The sequence below is a fragment of the Mastigoproctus giganteus genome, chromosome 13 (assembly GCF_048544385.1).
Source record: "Mastigoproctus giganteus isolate SK-2022 chromosome 13, ASM4854438v1, whole genome shotgun sequence".
Classification (NCBI taxonomy): domain Eukaryota; kingdom Metazoa; phylum Arthropoda; class Arachnida; order Uropygi; family Thelyphonidae; genus Mastigoproctus; species Mastigoproctus giganteus.
In genome coordinates this window covers 51,873,526-51,890,788 of record NC_143587.1, presented here as the reverse complement: position 1 = coordinate 51,890,788, position 17,263 = coordinate 51,873,526, and positions in this window count along the sequence as shown.

Below are 17,263 nucleotides of genomic sequence, written 5' to 3'. Positions count from 1 at the left end.
TAAAATGAATTTTTTTTTTTTTGCTAGTCATAATTGACTATACCATGTTGTCTTTGCACATATAACTGTCAGTGTTTTTTTATTCATAAAGTCTGCAATGCAAGTTTCTTTTCAATAAGAGGTAATGCTGTTTTCGTTATATACTTATTTCATTTAAAAAAATTCTTCAAGTTGCTCGTGCATAATGAAATGTAACATTAATTCCTTAAGTTCAATAGTTATGAATTTATTCAAATGCCTTTACTTTTTCTGAGATATTTAGAGAACTGTGATATTTATATTGCCAAGCTTTGTATTTGGTTTAATCAAAATCTGCACTAGTGTAGATCTGTGTCTGCATACAAGGACAGCCATGTGATAGTTGCAGATAAAATTTATTTTCTAATTTTGTTTTTAATAGTCACATTTTGGTACAGAAAGATGGAAATCTTTCCATGCCAAAATGTGAAAGTTGGAAATATGTGAAGTTCTGTATATTTATTTTCTGTTACTAGGAGGCAGTGTTTTTGATTATAGGCTGCTGTCATTAAAAAAAGTCCATTTTTGAAATAAATTAATGCTTTAAATTTATATTTCTTTAATGAAAAAAAAAAATATATGAGTTTGAATTAAAGCTAATTATGCATAATTAAATACGTTTACTTTTAGTAGTTATTAATTTATATGATAATTTTCATTTTTTCTAAGGTTAAAAATGCTGATTATTTGAAGGTAATTTACATTAGTTTACTAATAATTTGACCATATAGATAGTTACTATAAAATTGTAGATAGAATAAAACTAATATTGTTCTTGAAGCTTTACTGTTACTTTAGTTTGAGTTTTATTTGGAGTTTATTGGCACAGCAGCAGCAGCATACTGTAAGCTATAATGCACCTGATACTTTAGTAATTATTATTATTGCTCTTATATTATTTCTCTAATTGGGGGTTCCACCTTGTGACAGGTATTGCTACCAAGTACACAGGGTGGTTGTTGTTATGTCTGGTGTTACTGTTGGTCAAGGAACTCTCTGACTATCCTACAGGTGTTCAGAATTGCAACTTTCTACAGTTCCTTGTAGGTGTTCGCTGGGAAACCTATTGCTGCTAGGCTGTTATGTAGGGTCTTTGGCACTATACCTGTGTTTGACATGATGATCGGGATGGTCATTACTTGTTGCATATGCCACATCTCTTTGATCTCCTGTCTTAGGTTCGTGTACTTCCTGATTTTTCCCCATGGGTTTTCTGCAGGTTGCCAGTGTTGGGTACTGCTATGTCAATCAGATAGGTAGCCTTTTCCTTCTTGTCCACAAGGGTTATGTCCAGTCTGTTGTGCGGGAATGTCCTATCTGTTATTATGGCGCGGTCCCAGTACAGCTTGTGGGTTGGGGTCTCTAGTGCTGCCTGGAGTTCGTACTTGTAGTACGGTACACTTTTTTTTCGATCAACTGGTATTTCCTTGCTAGCTTCTGATGTATTATCCTGGCTACCTGGTTGTGTCTATGAGTGTACTCAGTCTGGGTGATCACCTTGCATCCCATGGCAATGTGTTGGATTGTTTCTGAGGCCAGGTGGCATCGTCGACATGTATCATCGAACACTCCGGGCTCCTTGGCGATGTATTTTCTATAGTTCCTGGTGTTGATTACTTGGTCTTGGATGGTGAGCATGAATCCTTCAGTCTCAGGGAAGAGCATTCCACTCATGAGCCATGCATTGGAAGCAATTTTATCTATGTGATCTTGATGGAGATCATTGTAGTGTCTGCCATGGAGTGTCTTCTCTGCCCATCTTTCTAGCTTCATTTATACCTCCTGGTTGGGGAAGGACTCCTCACTTAGGTTGAGTGGGGTATACCACTTATTATTGTTATTATTAACCAATATAGTGCAAGGAAACCTGAGACTTATGCTACACCAGCCAAAAAAAAAATAAAAAAATTCTAAGTCACCCCGACAGAGAGAGAGAAGTAGAAGGGAATCACCAAGAAAGAGAAGAATAATGATATCCAGCTCAGGACCCTGGGTTTGCCAAGCCCATACTCACTAGATGTGAGCCCCTGGGGTTAATTAAGAATATAACACAATGTACTTACTTTAATAGTCGATTCGTTTTATGAAATGGTAGGTGTGTAGCATTTAAACTTAATTTACTTCCATTTCTGAGATCACAGACAACCACAACACTTAATTCATCTGCCTAAATGGATCATGAAGGTGGCTAAAAACTCAGTATTCATTTTATGGAAAAATATTTCATGTTTTGATCTATAAATGCAATTTTTCAAAGCAACTTTCTTCAACAAATTCCTCATAGTCTTCTTTGTTATTGATTGAAGTGTGTAATATAGGTCCAACTACTGGCAAAAAAAAAAGCAAAGTGTGAATTAGTTAAATGACATTTGGTAAGAAACTTTTGTGTAGTTATGCTTTTAATGAAATATGAATAATATTGATAATTGATTTGAATGCATATCACTTATCATATTGATGTAAATGACAAGAAATGGAGGTAGAAATTTATAGGTATCTCTAAACTCAGGCCTCCATTAATCATTGTTGGAATAAATGTATTTTGCCTTCTGTTTTAAGATGTGGATTATGTGAATGGAAGCGAAAATTTTGTACATTTTTAAATATTAAGATATTAATTTCATTAAGTAAATGGAGATAGCTGTGTATATTTTCATAAGTGTTCCCTTATGATTTTGTAATAATTAAAATACTAGATGATGTCTTGTGAGAAATTTGGTTATATATTTATGTACTGAAGTGTAATAAAATAGTTTCTTTGCAGATTTCAGATGCTGTTTTATTTTTAGGCATTTTAAATTCTGTACAAAAAATTGAGTTTTCACCTTCCATCAGTGTTAGTTCATACTTATTTAAGTTAGAACTGTCATTATAGTAGTATTACTCTGCTGTTTTCATGCAGAAAGTGGCAGAATTTGCAGTTTCACATACAAAGAAAGGTATCAGTATTAGTAGTGGCAAATGATGCAAGGAACCAAGCTTATAATATAAGGGGCTGCCTCTGTGTTGTAGGCAACACAGAGGCAGCCCCCTAGGCAGAATGCGCTGGTCCCACAGGAACTAGTAGTTGTTGGTGACTCTATTGTCAGGGAAACGGGGAACATGCTTTGTAAAAAGGATAGGTGGAATAGGACCAGGGTATGTCTGCCAGGGGCAAAGATTGATGACGTTGTAGAGCGGATATCATCTTTTAAGGGCACAAAAGGTGATATAGTTGTACACATTGGCACTAATGATATTAAGAGTAGGAGACCGGCGGAATTACTTAGCAAGTACAGGTCACTGTTGAAAACAAGCTGTGAATTAGGGTTGAATTTGAAAGTGTCTGCAATTCTGCCCAGACACGATACGAGGGAGTATATGATGAGAGCCTTGTCGATCAATTCGGCCCTGGAGGGATTGTGCAAGGCTCAAGGGGTAGAATTTTTTTCAGCCTGGACTGTACTTGTTAACAGGAGAGATTGCTTCTACAGGGATGGGATACACTTAAATAGAAAGGGTGCAAGAATTTTTGCTGATGCTGTCGAGGCAGTGTTAGGTGGGTCTGAAAACTGCTGGTTGGGGGGGATACAAGGACTAATAGATTAACAGTAGCCACTGGCAGAGGTGAAAGTGATTCTTGCACTGCTTCTATTGGAATGAGCCGAAGCCTGGAAAATAAGATGCAGGTTATTTCAGAGATTGCTGGGAGTCATTGCGGTACAAGTAAACACATGGGTTGTGTTAGGGTAGCTAAGAAAAAGAACAGGTGCATGTATACCTGCGTGTACACCAATGCTAGGAGTTTGGTAAATAAATTTGATGAATTTGAGGTATTGCTCAAAACATCAAAGGCAGATATTGTTGGGATATCAGAGACGTGGTGTCACACAGATATAAGTAATGCGGAACTGGAATTTGGGGAATACAATGTGTATAGAAAGGATAGACAGGACAGGAGGGGAGGAGGGGTTATGGTATTAGTTAAGAAACACATAAAGTCCAAGGAAGTGAAGCCAGTCAACATCGATGGACAGGGCAGTGTCGAGTCAGTTTGGTGTGACATAAGCATAGGGAAATCAAAATTGAGAGTAGGAGTGTGCTATAGGCCTAATGACTCTGATGAGTATAATAAGATATTGTACACGGAAATAGAGTGGGCCAGTAAATCAGAGAGTCTTATAATGGGGGATTTTAATTTCCCAGATATTGACTGGAATTTGTGGGTTGGTCACTCGCACACTAGCAAGGCTTTTGTGGATTTATTGGATGATTGTTTTCTACATCAGCATGTTCGTGAGGCAACAAGAGGGAGCAATACTCTTGATCTGATTATCAGTAGTGATTCTTCATGCATTAAGAATCTGCAGATAAATGAACCACTAGGTGGCAGTGATCACAGTGTGTTGAAGTGGGATTTACTCACGGAAGTAACTACCATCAGAGGTAAAGGGAAGGGTTTTTGTTTTCGTAAAGGCGACTATGATGGTCTGAGACAGTATTTAAATTCTATACAGTGGGATCAACTGATGATGTTACCAACAGCAAATTCAAAATGGGAAGCATTCAAGGAACTAATCTTGGAGGCTACCAGGCTTTACATACCAACTAAGAAATATTATTCAAGGTTTAGGCCTAAATGGTTGTCAGATGAACTAATGAGACATGTGGCAGAGAAGAAAAATGCATGGGATACATACAAATTAATGGGTGACATGGAAGCCTATGATAGATATAAGTTGGTCTGTAACCAAGTCACAAAGGAGATTAGGCAGGCAAAGGCAGACTACGAAAAATGCTTGGCAAAGGATGCAAAGAAAAACAGAAAAGAGTTCTTTACATATTTAAACTCAAGAAGGAAAGGGATGAATCAGATTGGTCCACTGGATATTGATGGTTCAACAGTTGAGGATCCTGCTCAGGTGGCTAACAATCTAAACGAGTATTTTGCATCTACATTCATTCATGAGAAGTTATTCAGGAAGGAGAATGATGTAGGTAAAGTAAACATTGGCAGTGAGCTGGATGATTTTGTAATAACTGAGAGGAAAGTGGAGGAGAGATTGTTGAGGATAAACATAAAAAAGGCACCTGGGGTGGATGGGATCTATCCAGTTATATTAAAGGAGGCAGCAAAGGAAGTAAGCAAACCCCTAGCCATAATTATGAGAGCTTCTTTGGACTCAGGGGAGGTACCCATAGACTGGAGATGTGCAAATGTAACCCCAATTCACAAAGGAGGATCAAAGGCTGACTCAAGTAATTATAGACCTGTTAGTTTAACTTCTGTTCCAGGTAAATTAATGGAGGCACTGGTTAAAGAAGCACTGCAGGATCATCTAGACAAGAATTCAGTTATAGCTCAGACGCAGCATGGTTTTGTTAAGGGCAGGTCTTGCCTGACCAATTTGATTGGATACTATGATGCAGTCACAAAAGAACTGGATGCAGGGAATAACTTTGATATTATATATTTGGATCTTAGAAAGGCTTTTGATACTGTTGCACATGGAAGACTGCTGCACAAATTGGAGCAGTGTGGCATTGGAGGCAAATTGCTGCTATGGATAAGGGGATGGTTGAGTGGCAGAAGACAGAGAGTGGTAATCAATGGACACTGCTCAACGTGGACTAATGTTATTAGTGGAGTTCCTCAGGGTTCAGTGTTGGATCCGTTGTTGTTTTCGGTGTTTATGAATGATATTGATGATGGGATATCAAGTTTAATGTCCAAGTTTGCAGATGATACAAAGGTTGGCAGGGTTGTTAAGGACACTACTGACGCTATGCTGCTGCAACAGGATCTGGAAAGGTTGAACAGATGGGCTGAGAGGTGGCAAATGAAGTTTAACATTGACAAATGCAAAGTACTACATATGGGAAACAGTAACCCCAGAGCAACGTATCAACTCTGCGGTACTACACTGACAGTGGTGGAGAATGAGAAGGACCTGGAGGTAATTGTGCAGCAGATATGAAGTTCTCTGAGCAGTGCAGATGAGCTGCAAGAGTAGCTCATGGTGTCTTGTCAATGATATACAGGAATTTTTCTAGTAGGGATAAGGAGGTGATTATTCCCTTGTATAAGGCAATGGTTAGGCCACATCTTGAGTACTGTATACAGGTCTGGAGGCCTCATTTCAAGAAGGATGTAGAGCTGCTGGAACGGGTACAGAGAAGGGCAACAAGATTAGTGAATGGAACAAAGGGTTGCTCTTATGAAGAAAGGCTTAAGTTTTGCAAATTACAGAGTCTGGGGACTAGGCACCGGCGAGGTGATCTGATAGAGGTGTATAAGGCTTTGAATGGTTTGAGCATGCTCAATGCCAATGGGATTCTTCATCTTGCTCAGAATAATCACCTCAGAGGGCATAAACTCAAATTGAGGAAGGACGGATGTCGGATAGATGTGCAGAAATTTGCCTTTGGCCAGCGGGTGGTTGGTTGGTGGAACCGACTTCCATCATTTGTTGTTGAAGTTGATAGCCTAAACAAATTTAAAGCTCAACTGGACAGGTATTTCAAACGAACGGAGGGGTGAAATGGGAGTGGTGTGGTTTTTTTTTTTTTTTTTGGTTGATGCTGAATAAGCTTGCTTTCTTGCATCATATGCCTCTACTAATGCTAATGCTAATATCATCAGCCAAAAATAAACATGTTGCCTGTCCATTTCCTCTAACAGTGTGTCTAGTTCTTCCCTAAATTTGTTCAAACTATCTACTTCTACAACACCAAATAGAAGTTTGTTCCAACAATCAACTACCCACTGGCTTAAGACAAATTTTCACACATATCTTGTACCATCCTTCCTCAATTTGAATTTAAGTCCCCACATATGCATAGTCTGAGCAAGAGGAAGGATGCCATTGGCACTGAGTTTACCCAATCCATTCAGAGCCTTAAACATCTCAATCAGACCTCATCTCAGATGTCTATCTAGTCTCCAGATGCTGCAATTTGCAGAACCGATGCCTTTTATGGTAAGAGCACCCTTTTGTTTTCCTTATTAATCTAATTGCTCATCTCTGCACCTGCTCTAATAGATTCATATCCTTCCACAAATAACGCTTCCAAGTGTTGGATTTAAGTATCAGATGTGGAGCTTGCCAAAGATTCCAAAAGTATGTAATAATTTGGGGGGGGGGGGGGATCTGATTTCCTTTAAAGGTATTCAAAATATACACACTGCCAAAAAAATACGAACCTTTGTATTAAAACAGCTACTCACAGAAGAAATGTGAATAAATGCAAGTAGATGAAAAAACGGTGACATGGGGGTAATGATGTGTTACCTTCTTGATTATAAATACATATAAATTAATGGGTGACATGGAAGCCTATGACAGATATAAGCTGGTCCGCAACCAAGTCACAAAGGAGATTAGGCAAGCAAAGGCAGATTATGAGAAATCCTTGGCAAGGGATGCAAAGAAAAACAACAAAGAGTTCTTTACCTATGTAAACTCTAGAAGGAAAAGGATGAATCAGATTGGTCCACTAGATATTGATGGTTCAACTGTTGATGATCCTGCTCAGGTGGCTAACATACTAAATGAGTATTTTGCATCTACATTCACACATGAGGAGTTATTCAGGAAGGGGAATGCCAGAGGTGAAGTAAACTCTGGCAGTGAGCTAGATGATTTTGTAATAACTGAGAGGAAAGTGGAGGAGAAATTGTTGAGGATAAACATAAAAAAGGCACCCAGAGTGGATGGGATCTATCCAGTTATATTAAAGGAGGCAGCAAAGGAAGTAAGCAAACCCTTAGCCATAATTACAAGAACTTCTTTGGACTCAGGGGAAGTACCCATAGACTGGAGATGTGCAAATATGACCCCAATTCACAAAGGAGGATCAAAGGCTGACACAAGTAATTTTAGACCTGTGAGTTTAACTTCTGTTCCAGGAAAATTAATGGAGGCATTGGTTAAAGAAGCACTGTAGGATCATCTAGACAAGACTTCAGTTATAGCTCAGACACAGCATGGTTTTGTTAAGGGAAAGTCTTGCCTGACCAATTTGATTGGATACTATGATGCAGTCACAAAAGAACTGGATGCAGGGAATAACTTTGATATTATATATTTGGATCTTAGAAAGGCTTTTGATACTGTGGCACATGGAAGACTGCTGCACAAATTGAAGCAGTGTGGCATTAGAGGCAAATTGCTGCTATGGATAAAGGGATGGTTGAGGGGGAGAAGACAGAGAGTGGTAATCAATGGACACTGCTCATCATGGACTAATGTTATTAGTGGAGTCCCTCAGGGTTCAGTGTTGGGTCCATTGTTGTTTTCTGTATTTATAAATGATATTGATGATGGTATATCTAGCTTAATGTCTAAGTTTGCAGATGATACAAAGGTTGGCAGGGTTGTTAAGGACACTACTGACAGTATGCTGCTGCAACAGGATCTGAAAAGGTTGAGCAGATGGGCTGAGAGGTGGCAAATGAAGTTTAACATTGACAAATGTAAAGTACTACATATGGGAAACAGTAACCCCAGAGTAATGTATTAACTCTGTGGTACTACACTGACAGTGGTAGAGAATGAAAAGGACCTGGGGGTAATTGTGGAGGCAGATACGAAGTTTTCTGAGCAGTGCAGATGGGCTACAAGAGTATAGCCCCAGGGGCTCACATCTGGTGAGTATGGGCTTGGCACACCCAGGGCCCTGAGCTGGACATCATCATTCTTCTCTTTCTTGGTGATTCCCTTCTATTTCTGACTCTCTCTTTCTCTCTCACAGGGTAACTCGGGAATTTTTTTTGGCTGGTGCAGCATGAGCCTCAGGCTTCCTTGCACCATATGGCTAATAATAATAATAATAATAATAATATAGAGTAGCTCAGTCAATGATATACAGGAATTTTTCTAGCAGGGATAAGGAGGTGATTATTCCCTTGTATAAGGCAATGGTCAGGCCACACCTTGAGTACTGTATACAGGTCTGGAGGCCTCATTTCAAGAAGGATGTAGAGCTGCTGGAACGAGTACAGGGAAGGGCAACAAGATTAGTGAATGGAACAAAGGGTTGCTCTTATGAAGAAAGACTTAAGTTTCGCAAATTACGGTGTCTGGAGACTAGGCACCTGCGAGGTGATATGAATGAGATGTATAAAGCCTTGAATGGTTTGAGCATGCTCAATGGTGATGGGATTCTTCCTTTTGCACAGAATAATCTCCTGAGAGGGCATAAATTCAAATTGAGGAAAGACAGACATAGGATAGATGTGCGGAAATTTGCCTTTAGCCAGCGGGTAGTTGGTTGGTGGAACAGACTTCCATCCCTTGTTGTGGAATTTGATAGCCTAAATAAATTTAAGGCTCAGCCGGACAGGTATTTCGAACAAACGGAGGGGTGAAATGGGAGTGGTGGTTTTTTTTTTTTTTTGGCTGTGCTGCATAAGCTTGCTTTCTTGCATCATATGCCTCTACTAATGCTAATGAAGATTCAACCCATATTTCAACCACACCTTGCACTGGGAATAAAGACTCAATCCATATTTCGACCACACTTTGCACAGGGAATTGAAGGTGGGTATTAGCAGTGACATTCTATTTGGAAGCCACTTGTTTCAGAGAAAAAAATGGAAAAATCAACTTGTAATGGTGCCGAGAATGTCGTGATTGTATAGTGGAACAATGGAAGAGTCATAGTTAGACAAATCACGATACACTTTGTTTTGCACTGATAGTAGGCAGAAAGTGTGATGAGAGCATCACAAAGCAGTTGACCCTGCTTGGCTTATTAAGACCCAAGCATCTGGAGGTGATATCATGGTATGGGGAATGTTTTGTTGTCATGGACTGGGTCTATTGATACGAGTGGAAGGTCAAATGTCACCTAGGGAGTATCAGATCTGCTGTACTTTTGTATCAGACCTACTGCACCCTGCAATGTTACACTAATCTGAAAGGTGATGGCCACAATATGGATGACAATGCAACAGCACTTCATGCCAGAATTGTACAAAAATGGTTTGAAGAACACGACACGGATTTTCACCATATTATTTGGTCCCCATATTCATTTGATCTCAATCCTATTGAGAATGTGTCAGATATGCTTGAAAGAGCTATTCGGCAATGAAGTTCTATTCCTTCAAATTTGTCGCAGCTGGGAAAATGGTTACAATTAGACCAAAATGCACTGAAACACTAATGGCCCCAGTTCAATAATGAATAAAGGTTCAATAATTGTTTGGCCAGTGTGTGTATCTCATCCACATATTTGTAATTTTATTTTAAGAAGTATTTTTTATTTGACTTTGTTGAGATATCAAAAATACTTTACACTCCTGTACACTTAAAATTTAAATAATAAACTTCTGTTTTGTATATCGCATTTTAGAATATTAATCCTTAACTAGTATGGTGCAGTTTTCCTTACATTAGTAGTAACAGTGCAATCTCACAGACCATCATAGCTTTTTTTCATCTCATACTTGCAAGTTTTGTTAAAAATGTTTTTGTACAATAGGAATATAAAATGACACTGAATAACTTATAGAAAACTATTTAATATTTATTTTTTTACAGAAAACTTTACATAAAATGGAAAAAAATCAAACGTTTTGAAATTTTACCAGTTTTATTAAAACTTACCACTTTCAGTGCCTGTATTTCTAAAAACTTTTTTTGACCTGGGATTGAGTCAATCTGGATTGGAGAAAGCAGAGACATTTTTGGACTTTCTTTTCACTATGACTGAGTTAGTCAGCTTCTGGCAAAGATTGCTTGAGTGAAGTCCAAAACAAGTCACTCATAACATCAATATTAGATTAATGTTTCTCAATTAGGGACATAATGATTCCTAACAATTTAGTTTATGAAATCCCACATTAATCAGGCTGCAATGCTACCTATTTAGGTACTGCAACTACTAAATTTGAATCTCATTCTGATTATCACTGTTTAAGGGTCATAACAAAGCATCAGGTAATTTTGGACATTCTCCTCCTCAGCTTGAACAAACGAACTATAAAAATTCTTCTTCAGCCTAAAAACTTCTTTATGAATCTAACTGCAATAAAATAAAATGCCCTACAAAAATTGTGAATTAAGATTCAATCCTTTGGAGAACCTTCAGCTTTTTTTCACCACCGGGAGTAGATTCAACTCATACGAGATGCCAAAAGTGTTCATCATGCACAGCAGGGATTCGAGGGAGGAACCCCTCACCAGTGAGTCTGAATTTGTGAAGCTAAATCCAAGACATTTTGGAAATGTCGTTCGAAGTCTGGGGAGGGGGGTTAAGAGTACTATACAGCTGTTTTTCAGTTCTGTTGAGTTTTTAGCATGAGTTTTATGGTTGATAACCTCATATCAGAAGTTGGTACAGAGACTAGTGTTGACCACCCCATTTCACTCACTTCAAAGTCCAGAAATACAGACATCAGTTTTCCCTAGGGTGGTCAAAGATGCAGCAAAACAGATTTCTACCGAATAAAATAGCACACTTCAGATGTATTTACAAAGACATTTCCTGATGATCTCTTTGTTCGTATATGTTTGATACATATCAGATGTGTAAATTTTTAAGAAAAATACAAGGAAAAATCCCCATGAATCTGAGGATTTGCAACTAATCATTCTTACAATGAATACATTAATTAATTTCACTCTTCATTTAACAATGAAGAGTGAAAGATGAAGAACTTTACATCCATTATTTGGGTAAAAATACCCAAAATGAGATAATAGAATTAATTTCCAATAGAGTGCATAATGAAATTTTTATTGAATTTGAAACATGCCAAATATTACTCAATTCTGCTTGATTGTACTCAGGATCTGACCAAAATCGAGCAAATGTCAATAGTATCACAATTTATGAAAATGCAGATGTGAAAATTTGTGAACATTTTCTGTAATTTATGCAAGTTAGGAAAACTACTGGGAAAGCTCTCACAGATATAATTCTACAAAGTATAGAGTACCTTTAGAAAATTTATGTGGATATGGATACGATAATGGCTCAAACATACAAGGAGAGCAGGTGCACATAAAGAATACTGAATGATCAACATTTTTGAGCTTTTTTTTGTTCCTTGCCATGCACATCTGCTCAATCTGGTTGTCAGGATGGCTCCAAATCATCTAAAGATGCCATTTCATATTTTGTTCAAGAAGCATCTTGAACAAAAGCTCACATTTAAAACCTCTAAGTCAAACTAGATGGGAAAATAGGATAAATGCTATTAGACCATTCCGATATTTATCAGGAGAGATTTACAATGCACTATTTGAAGTAAGCCAGGACTTGTCATATGATCCTTCATTTCGACATGAAGCTGGAACATTGGCTAGAAAATGAAGCAGTTTAAATTTTCATGTTGCACAGTTATTTGGCATAATATTCTAAATGAAATTAATTTGGCTAGAAGAGTTATGGAGAACATAACCATAGACATATCCGAGGCAAGAACGATTTTGAATAAAACGTTGGAATATTTAAAAAAATACCATTCAGAAAAGGTATTTGAAGAAACTGTTAAAGAAGCAACAACGATAGCAGAGGATCTTGATTTTGAACTGACATTTGTATCTGAACAATTCATCCATCCTCCAAAAAAAAAAGACATTTCTCTTATGAGACTCATAATCATCCTATTTGCAATCCAAAAGAAAGATTTAAAGTTTGGTGTTTCTATTGTATATTGGATGTAGCTATAACTTCCACTGAAGAAAGGTTTTATTGGATGAAAGGTCATTGTGAAACTTTTGAATTTTTATACAATACTGGAAATATTAAAATCAGTTTTCCAAAGATCTCATAAGGCACTGTCAGAACTTAATATCTACTGGGACTCTACTTAAGGGCTCAGTGATGATAATGATGCTGACATTGACGGAATAGAATTGTATGGTGAATTAATAGCTTTATCTGAGTTAATCTCTAAAACTTTCTGTCTCTAAAATTATTAGAATTTATAGCAAGAAATATATATATATATTTTTCATTCCAAACTCTGTTATAGCATTATGCATTCTTTTAACATTACTTGGTGCACTATGGCCATAGTTGCCGATGCACCTAATAAATCCCTAAACCAACAATTACCAATATCAATGGGTTCTAGTGAGTGCAGTTTCCCAAAGCTGAATTATTAAAAAAGTATTTGGGGTCCACTATGTCACTAATTTCAATTGAATGCGGGATTACAAAAAAATTGATTTCTCAAAATTATTAAAATCCTACTCAAGCATAAAAGTCAGAAAAATTAATTTCATATAAATTCTTTTACTTTGTGAGAAACTGGGCACACCAGAGGACATTAACGTTTTTCATTATAGAATGTATAGTTGTGCATGTATCCAAATTGTTTTGTCAATGTGATTTTATTAAAATAAAAAAATGACTACATTAGTAGGAAATTATGTTTTTATTTCTTGAAATACAAATCTATTTTAATTGTTCCTTAACTTTGAAGTAAAAAAAAAAAAAAAATGCAAGTCAACAAAAGGGAAGGTGACTAAAATTTTTTTTGCTTGGGACAGAAAAAAAAACGAGCTGCTGCGCTGATCCTGAATACCTTGAATAATACTGCCACACAGTTGTATTCTATTAAATTAACCAAAGAAAAAGGTTGAGGGTTTACTGTATCTGATTGTTTGTAATGGACTCTCATTTAAATTGCGCTCAGTTCTGCTTGATTCTAGGTGCGTCCTTATTTCATTTTGCAGTGCCTGCAGCCCAACATTCTTATGATAGTATTTTAACGAGCATTTGATCCCCTTATTCTTCTTAATACCCCTTATTCTTCCCAGCTGTAAAAAAGCTCCGTTTTCTTCCGTTTAAAGTTATTCAATATTTCCCAGGTCCAGCAGCTGAACTGTACCATAGCTTGTAGCTCATGCTCAATGGAGCTCACATCCTCCTGCAGGGGAGCAGATTTAAATGGCAGGTATCCTTCCCCTTGTGAATTGTGAGAAACAGTAGATACTCCTCGCAACTAGTTTGTGTCAGTGATGGGAGGCAACAATGTTGACATGTCTAACGCAAGTGGCTTTTCTAGCCACGATATTTGGCACATAAATGCAGTCAATGCACATACTTAATATCCTTTGTGTCCAAGTTGCATACATTTTATCAGGTTGTGTCCATCAGGCATCAATTAAGTCATGGCTCAAACAGATATAACGTAATGGCAAAGAACTGCTATGCCATATGTAGAATTTTCTGTTCCCGTTTTGTCCATGACAGGATCAGACATTCAGTTCCAGTCCCACCAAGGACAATCCAGAGGGCACCCAACTTAAAGGGCAGTGTGCTACTGAACACCAGAGTTCGTTCAGTTGGATACCTAAACATTAGTAGTGTTGAATGCATAAACTTTGATAAGACGTATTATAGATATACCTGACTTCCAGTCGACACGTACAGCCTGTCCTTTCATGTCTCTCTGCAAATTGCTGAATTTTCCTGCAATGGCTGGTAATATTATAATCCTTAACCCTCTTGCATTTCTTTCCCAAAAACTCCAAAAGCTTAAGCATTTAATCTACACTGCTCGACAAAATTAACAGAACACGTAGAAAACGTGGTGTAAGTCATGTAGCTTACGATGAAGTGGAACAAAATTTGGTATAGTGGTGTACATAGAATAACGATGAAATGAGGAGACAACCAGAAACTTCAGACAGATATAAGGGACATTTATAAGGGCTGTATAAGAATTACGAAAAAGGTCACATTATAGAATTAGATACGCTTGAAAATATGATCACATGGCATCAGTACAGCATATGATTCCCTCCAACTGCTAAACAGTCCTGACAGCAGTGAACCATGCTCCATGTAAGGGTGTCTATAAGATTCTGTGGCAACAAATCCCATTCTTCCACCAGCGCAGACCTTAGCTCACCAAGTGACCAAGGAGTTGGTTGTTGGTGTGCAATGCGATGCCTAAGGATGACCCACACACGTTCAATCGGATTTAAGTCTGATGATCGTGCTGGCCACTGCAGGCATTGGATATCTTCAGTTTCAAGATTTGCCTCCTCCATTTGAGCTCCATATGCAGTGGCATATGGATTAGGGGCAATAAATTCAAATTATAGGGGAAGAGGTTTAGGTAGAAATTGTAAAAAGTAGCCTTTTATGAGAGCGTCCTTGGACTCAAGGAAAGTCCCCATGGACTGGAGATGTGCAAATGTATCCCCAATTCACAAAGGGGAATCTAAAGTTGACACGAGTAATTACAGACCAGTTAGTTTAACTTCTGTTCCGGGGAAGATAATTAAGTCACTGGTTAAAGATGTATTGCAAAATCGTCTACATAAGATTGCAGTAATAATTCAGACACAGCTTGGGTTTGTTAAGGGAAAGTCTTGTCTGACAAATTTGATTGGATACTGTAATGTGGTTAGAAAGGAACTGGATGCAAAAAATAATTTTGATATCATATACTTGGATTTCAGGAAAGTTTTTGACACTTTGCACATGGAAGACTACTGTACAAATTGGAGCAGTACGGTATTAAGGGTAAGTTGCTACAATCGATAAAAGAGTGGTTGAGTGGGAGAAGACAGAGAGTGGTAATCAATGGATGCTGCTCTTCGTGGACTATTATTAGTGAAGTCCCCCAGAGTTTGGTGTTGGGTCTACTGTTGTTTTGTACATTTTGTATATTTATCAATGATATTGATGAAGGTATATCAGGCTTAATGTGGAAGTTTGCAGATGATACAAAGGTTGGCAGGATTGTTAATGACAGTAATGGCAGTGTGCTACTGCAACAAGATCTAGAAACTTGGGCAGATGAACTGAGAAGTGGCAACTGAAGTTTAACATTGACAAATGCAAAGTACTACATATGGGTAGAAGTAACCCCAGAGTAATGTATCAACTGTGTGGTACTACACTCAGGGTAGTAGAGAATGAAAAGGCCCTTGGAGTAATTGTGCAGTCAGATATGAAGTTTTCTGAGCAATGTAGACAGGCTGCCAGAGCAGATCATGGGGTATTGTCAATAATATACAGGAATTTTGCTAGTAGGGAAAAGGAGGTGATTATCCCTTTGTATAAGGCAATGCTCAGACTACGCTTTGAGTACTGCATACAGGTCTGGCAGTCTCATTTTAGGAAGGATGTACAGTTACTTGAGCATGTACAGATAAGAAGGGCAACAAGATTGGTGAGGGGAATGAAGGGGTCCTCTTACCAAGAAAGGCTTAAGTTCTGCAAATTGCAGTGGCTGGAGACTAGGCACTTGTGAGCTGATCTGATTGAGGTGTATAAGGTCTTGAATGGGTTGAGTATGCTGAATTCTGATGGGATTTTTTCACTTGCTCAGATTATGAACTTGAGGGGGCATAAATTCAAATTGAGGAAAGACAGTTGTAGAATAGATGAAGCAATTGGTGGAACAGATTTCCATCTGTCGTTGTGGAAGTTGATAGCTTAAATTCAAGGAGGAACTGGACAAACTTTTAGAGGGAATGGATGTGTGAAATTGTTTTTTTTTTTTTTTTTTTTGACTGATGCTACATAAGCTCATACGCTTGCTTCCTTGCATCACATGCCTCCATTATTATTACCCAGCTATTTGCTAATTACTGGAATACGTTTCCTTTACAAGTGGCTGAACCTAACTTCTTGGGGAAATTCAAAGGTAAAGTGGATGGGTACCCAGGTGAGGTAGTTTATTTTATTCATTTTGGCTAGTGCTTCAAAGCCCTGTGATTTTGAAGCACTAGCCAAATCTTCCTTGCACCATATACTAATGCTACTGTTTATACTTACTAAACAATTAAAGGTTCAATTTTTATTTTACCTACTGTGCTACCACGTGGTTTGAGAAGCCATATTGTTTGATTGCTATGGCATTTCCAGAAACCTTTGAAATGCTTGAGAAGAAAAGAAAGAGGGTGCGTATGCAGTACATTTTCTAGGATCTAGGGAATGGAAGAAAAGAGCAAACCAAAGTTTTAGAGGACAGGGAGAGGAGGAAAGCAAAACAGTAATTCAATGGCATAAATATTTAAATACATTAATCATTAATACTATGAAAAGATGTGTAGTGTTTGTTCCGCACGGTATCTGCTGGCGACATAGTGTTTAAGGGAAAGCACCATCTGTGGTCTCCCACAACTGCGCCATTAGATGGCGTTGTGGAAGCTAATAGCCTAAATAAATTTAAGGCTGAGCTGCATGGGCATTTGTAACGAATGGAGGGATGAAATGGGAGTTGTTTTTTTTTTTTTGGCTGATGCTGCATAAGCTTGCTTTCTTGCATCGTATGCCTCTACTAATG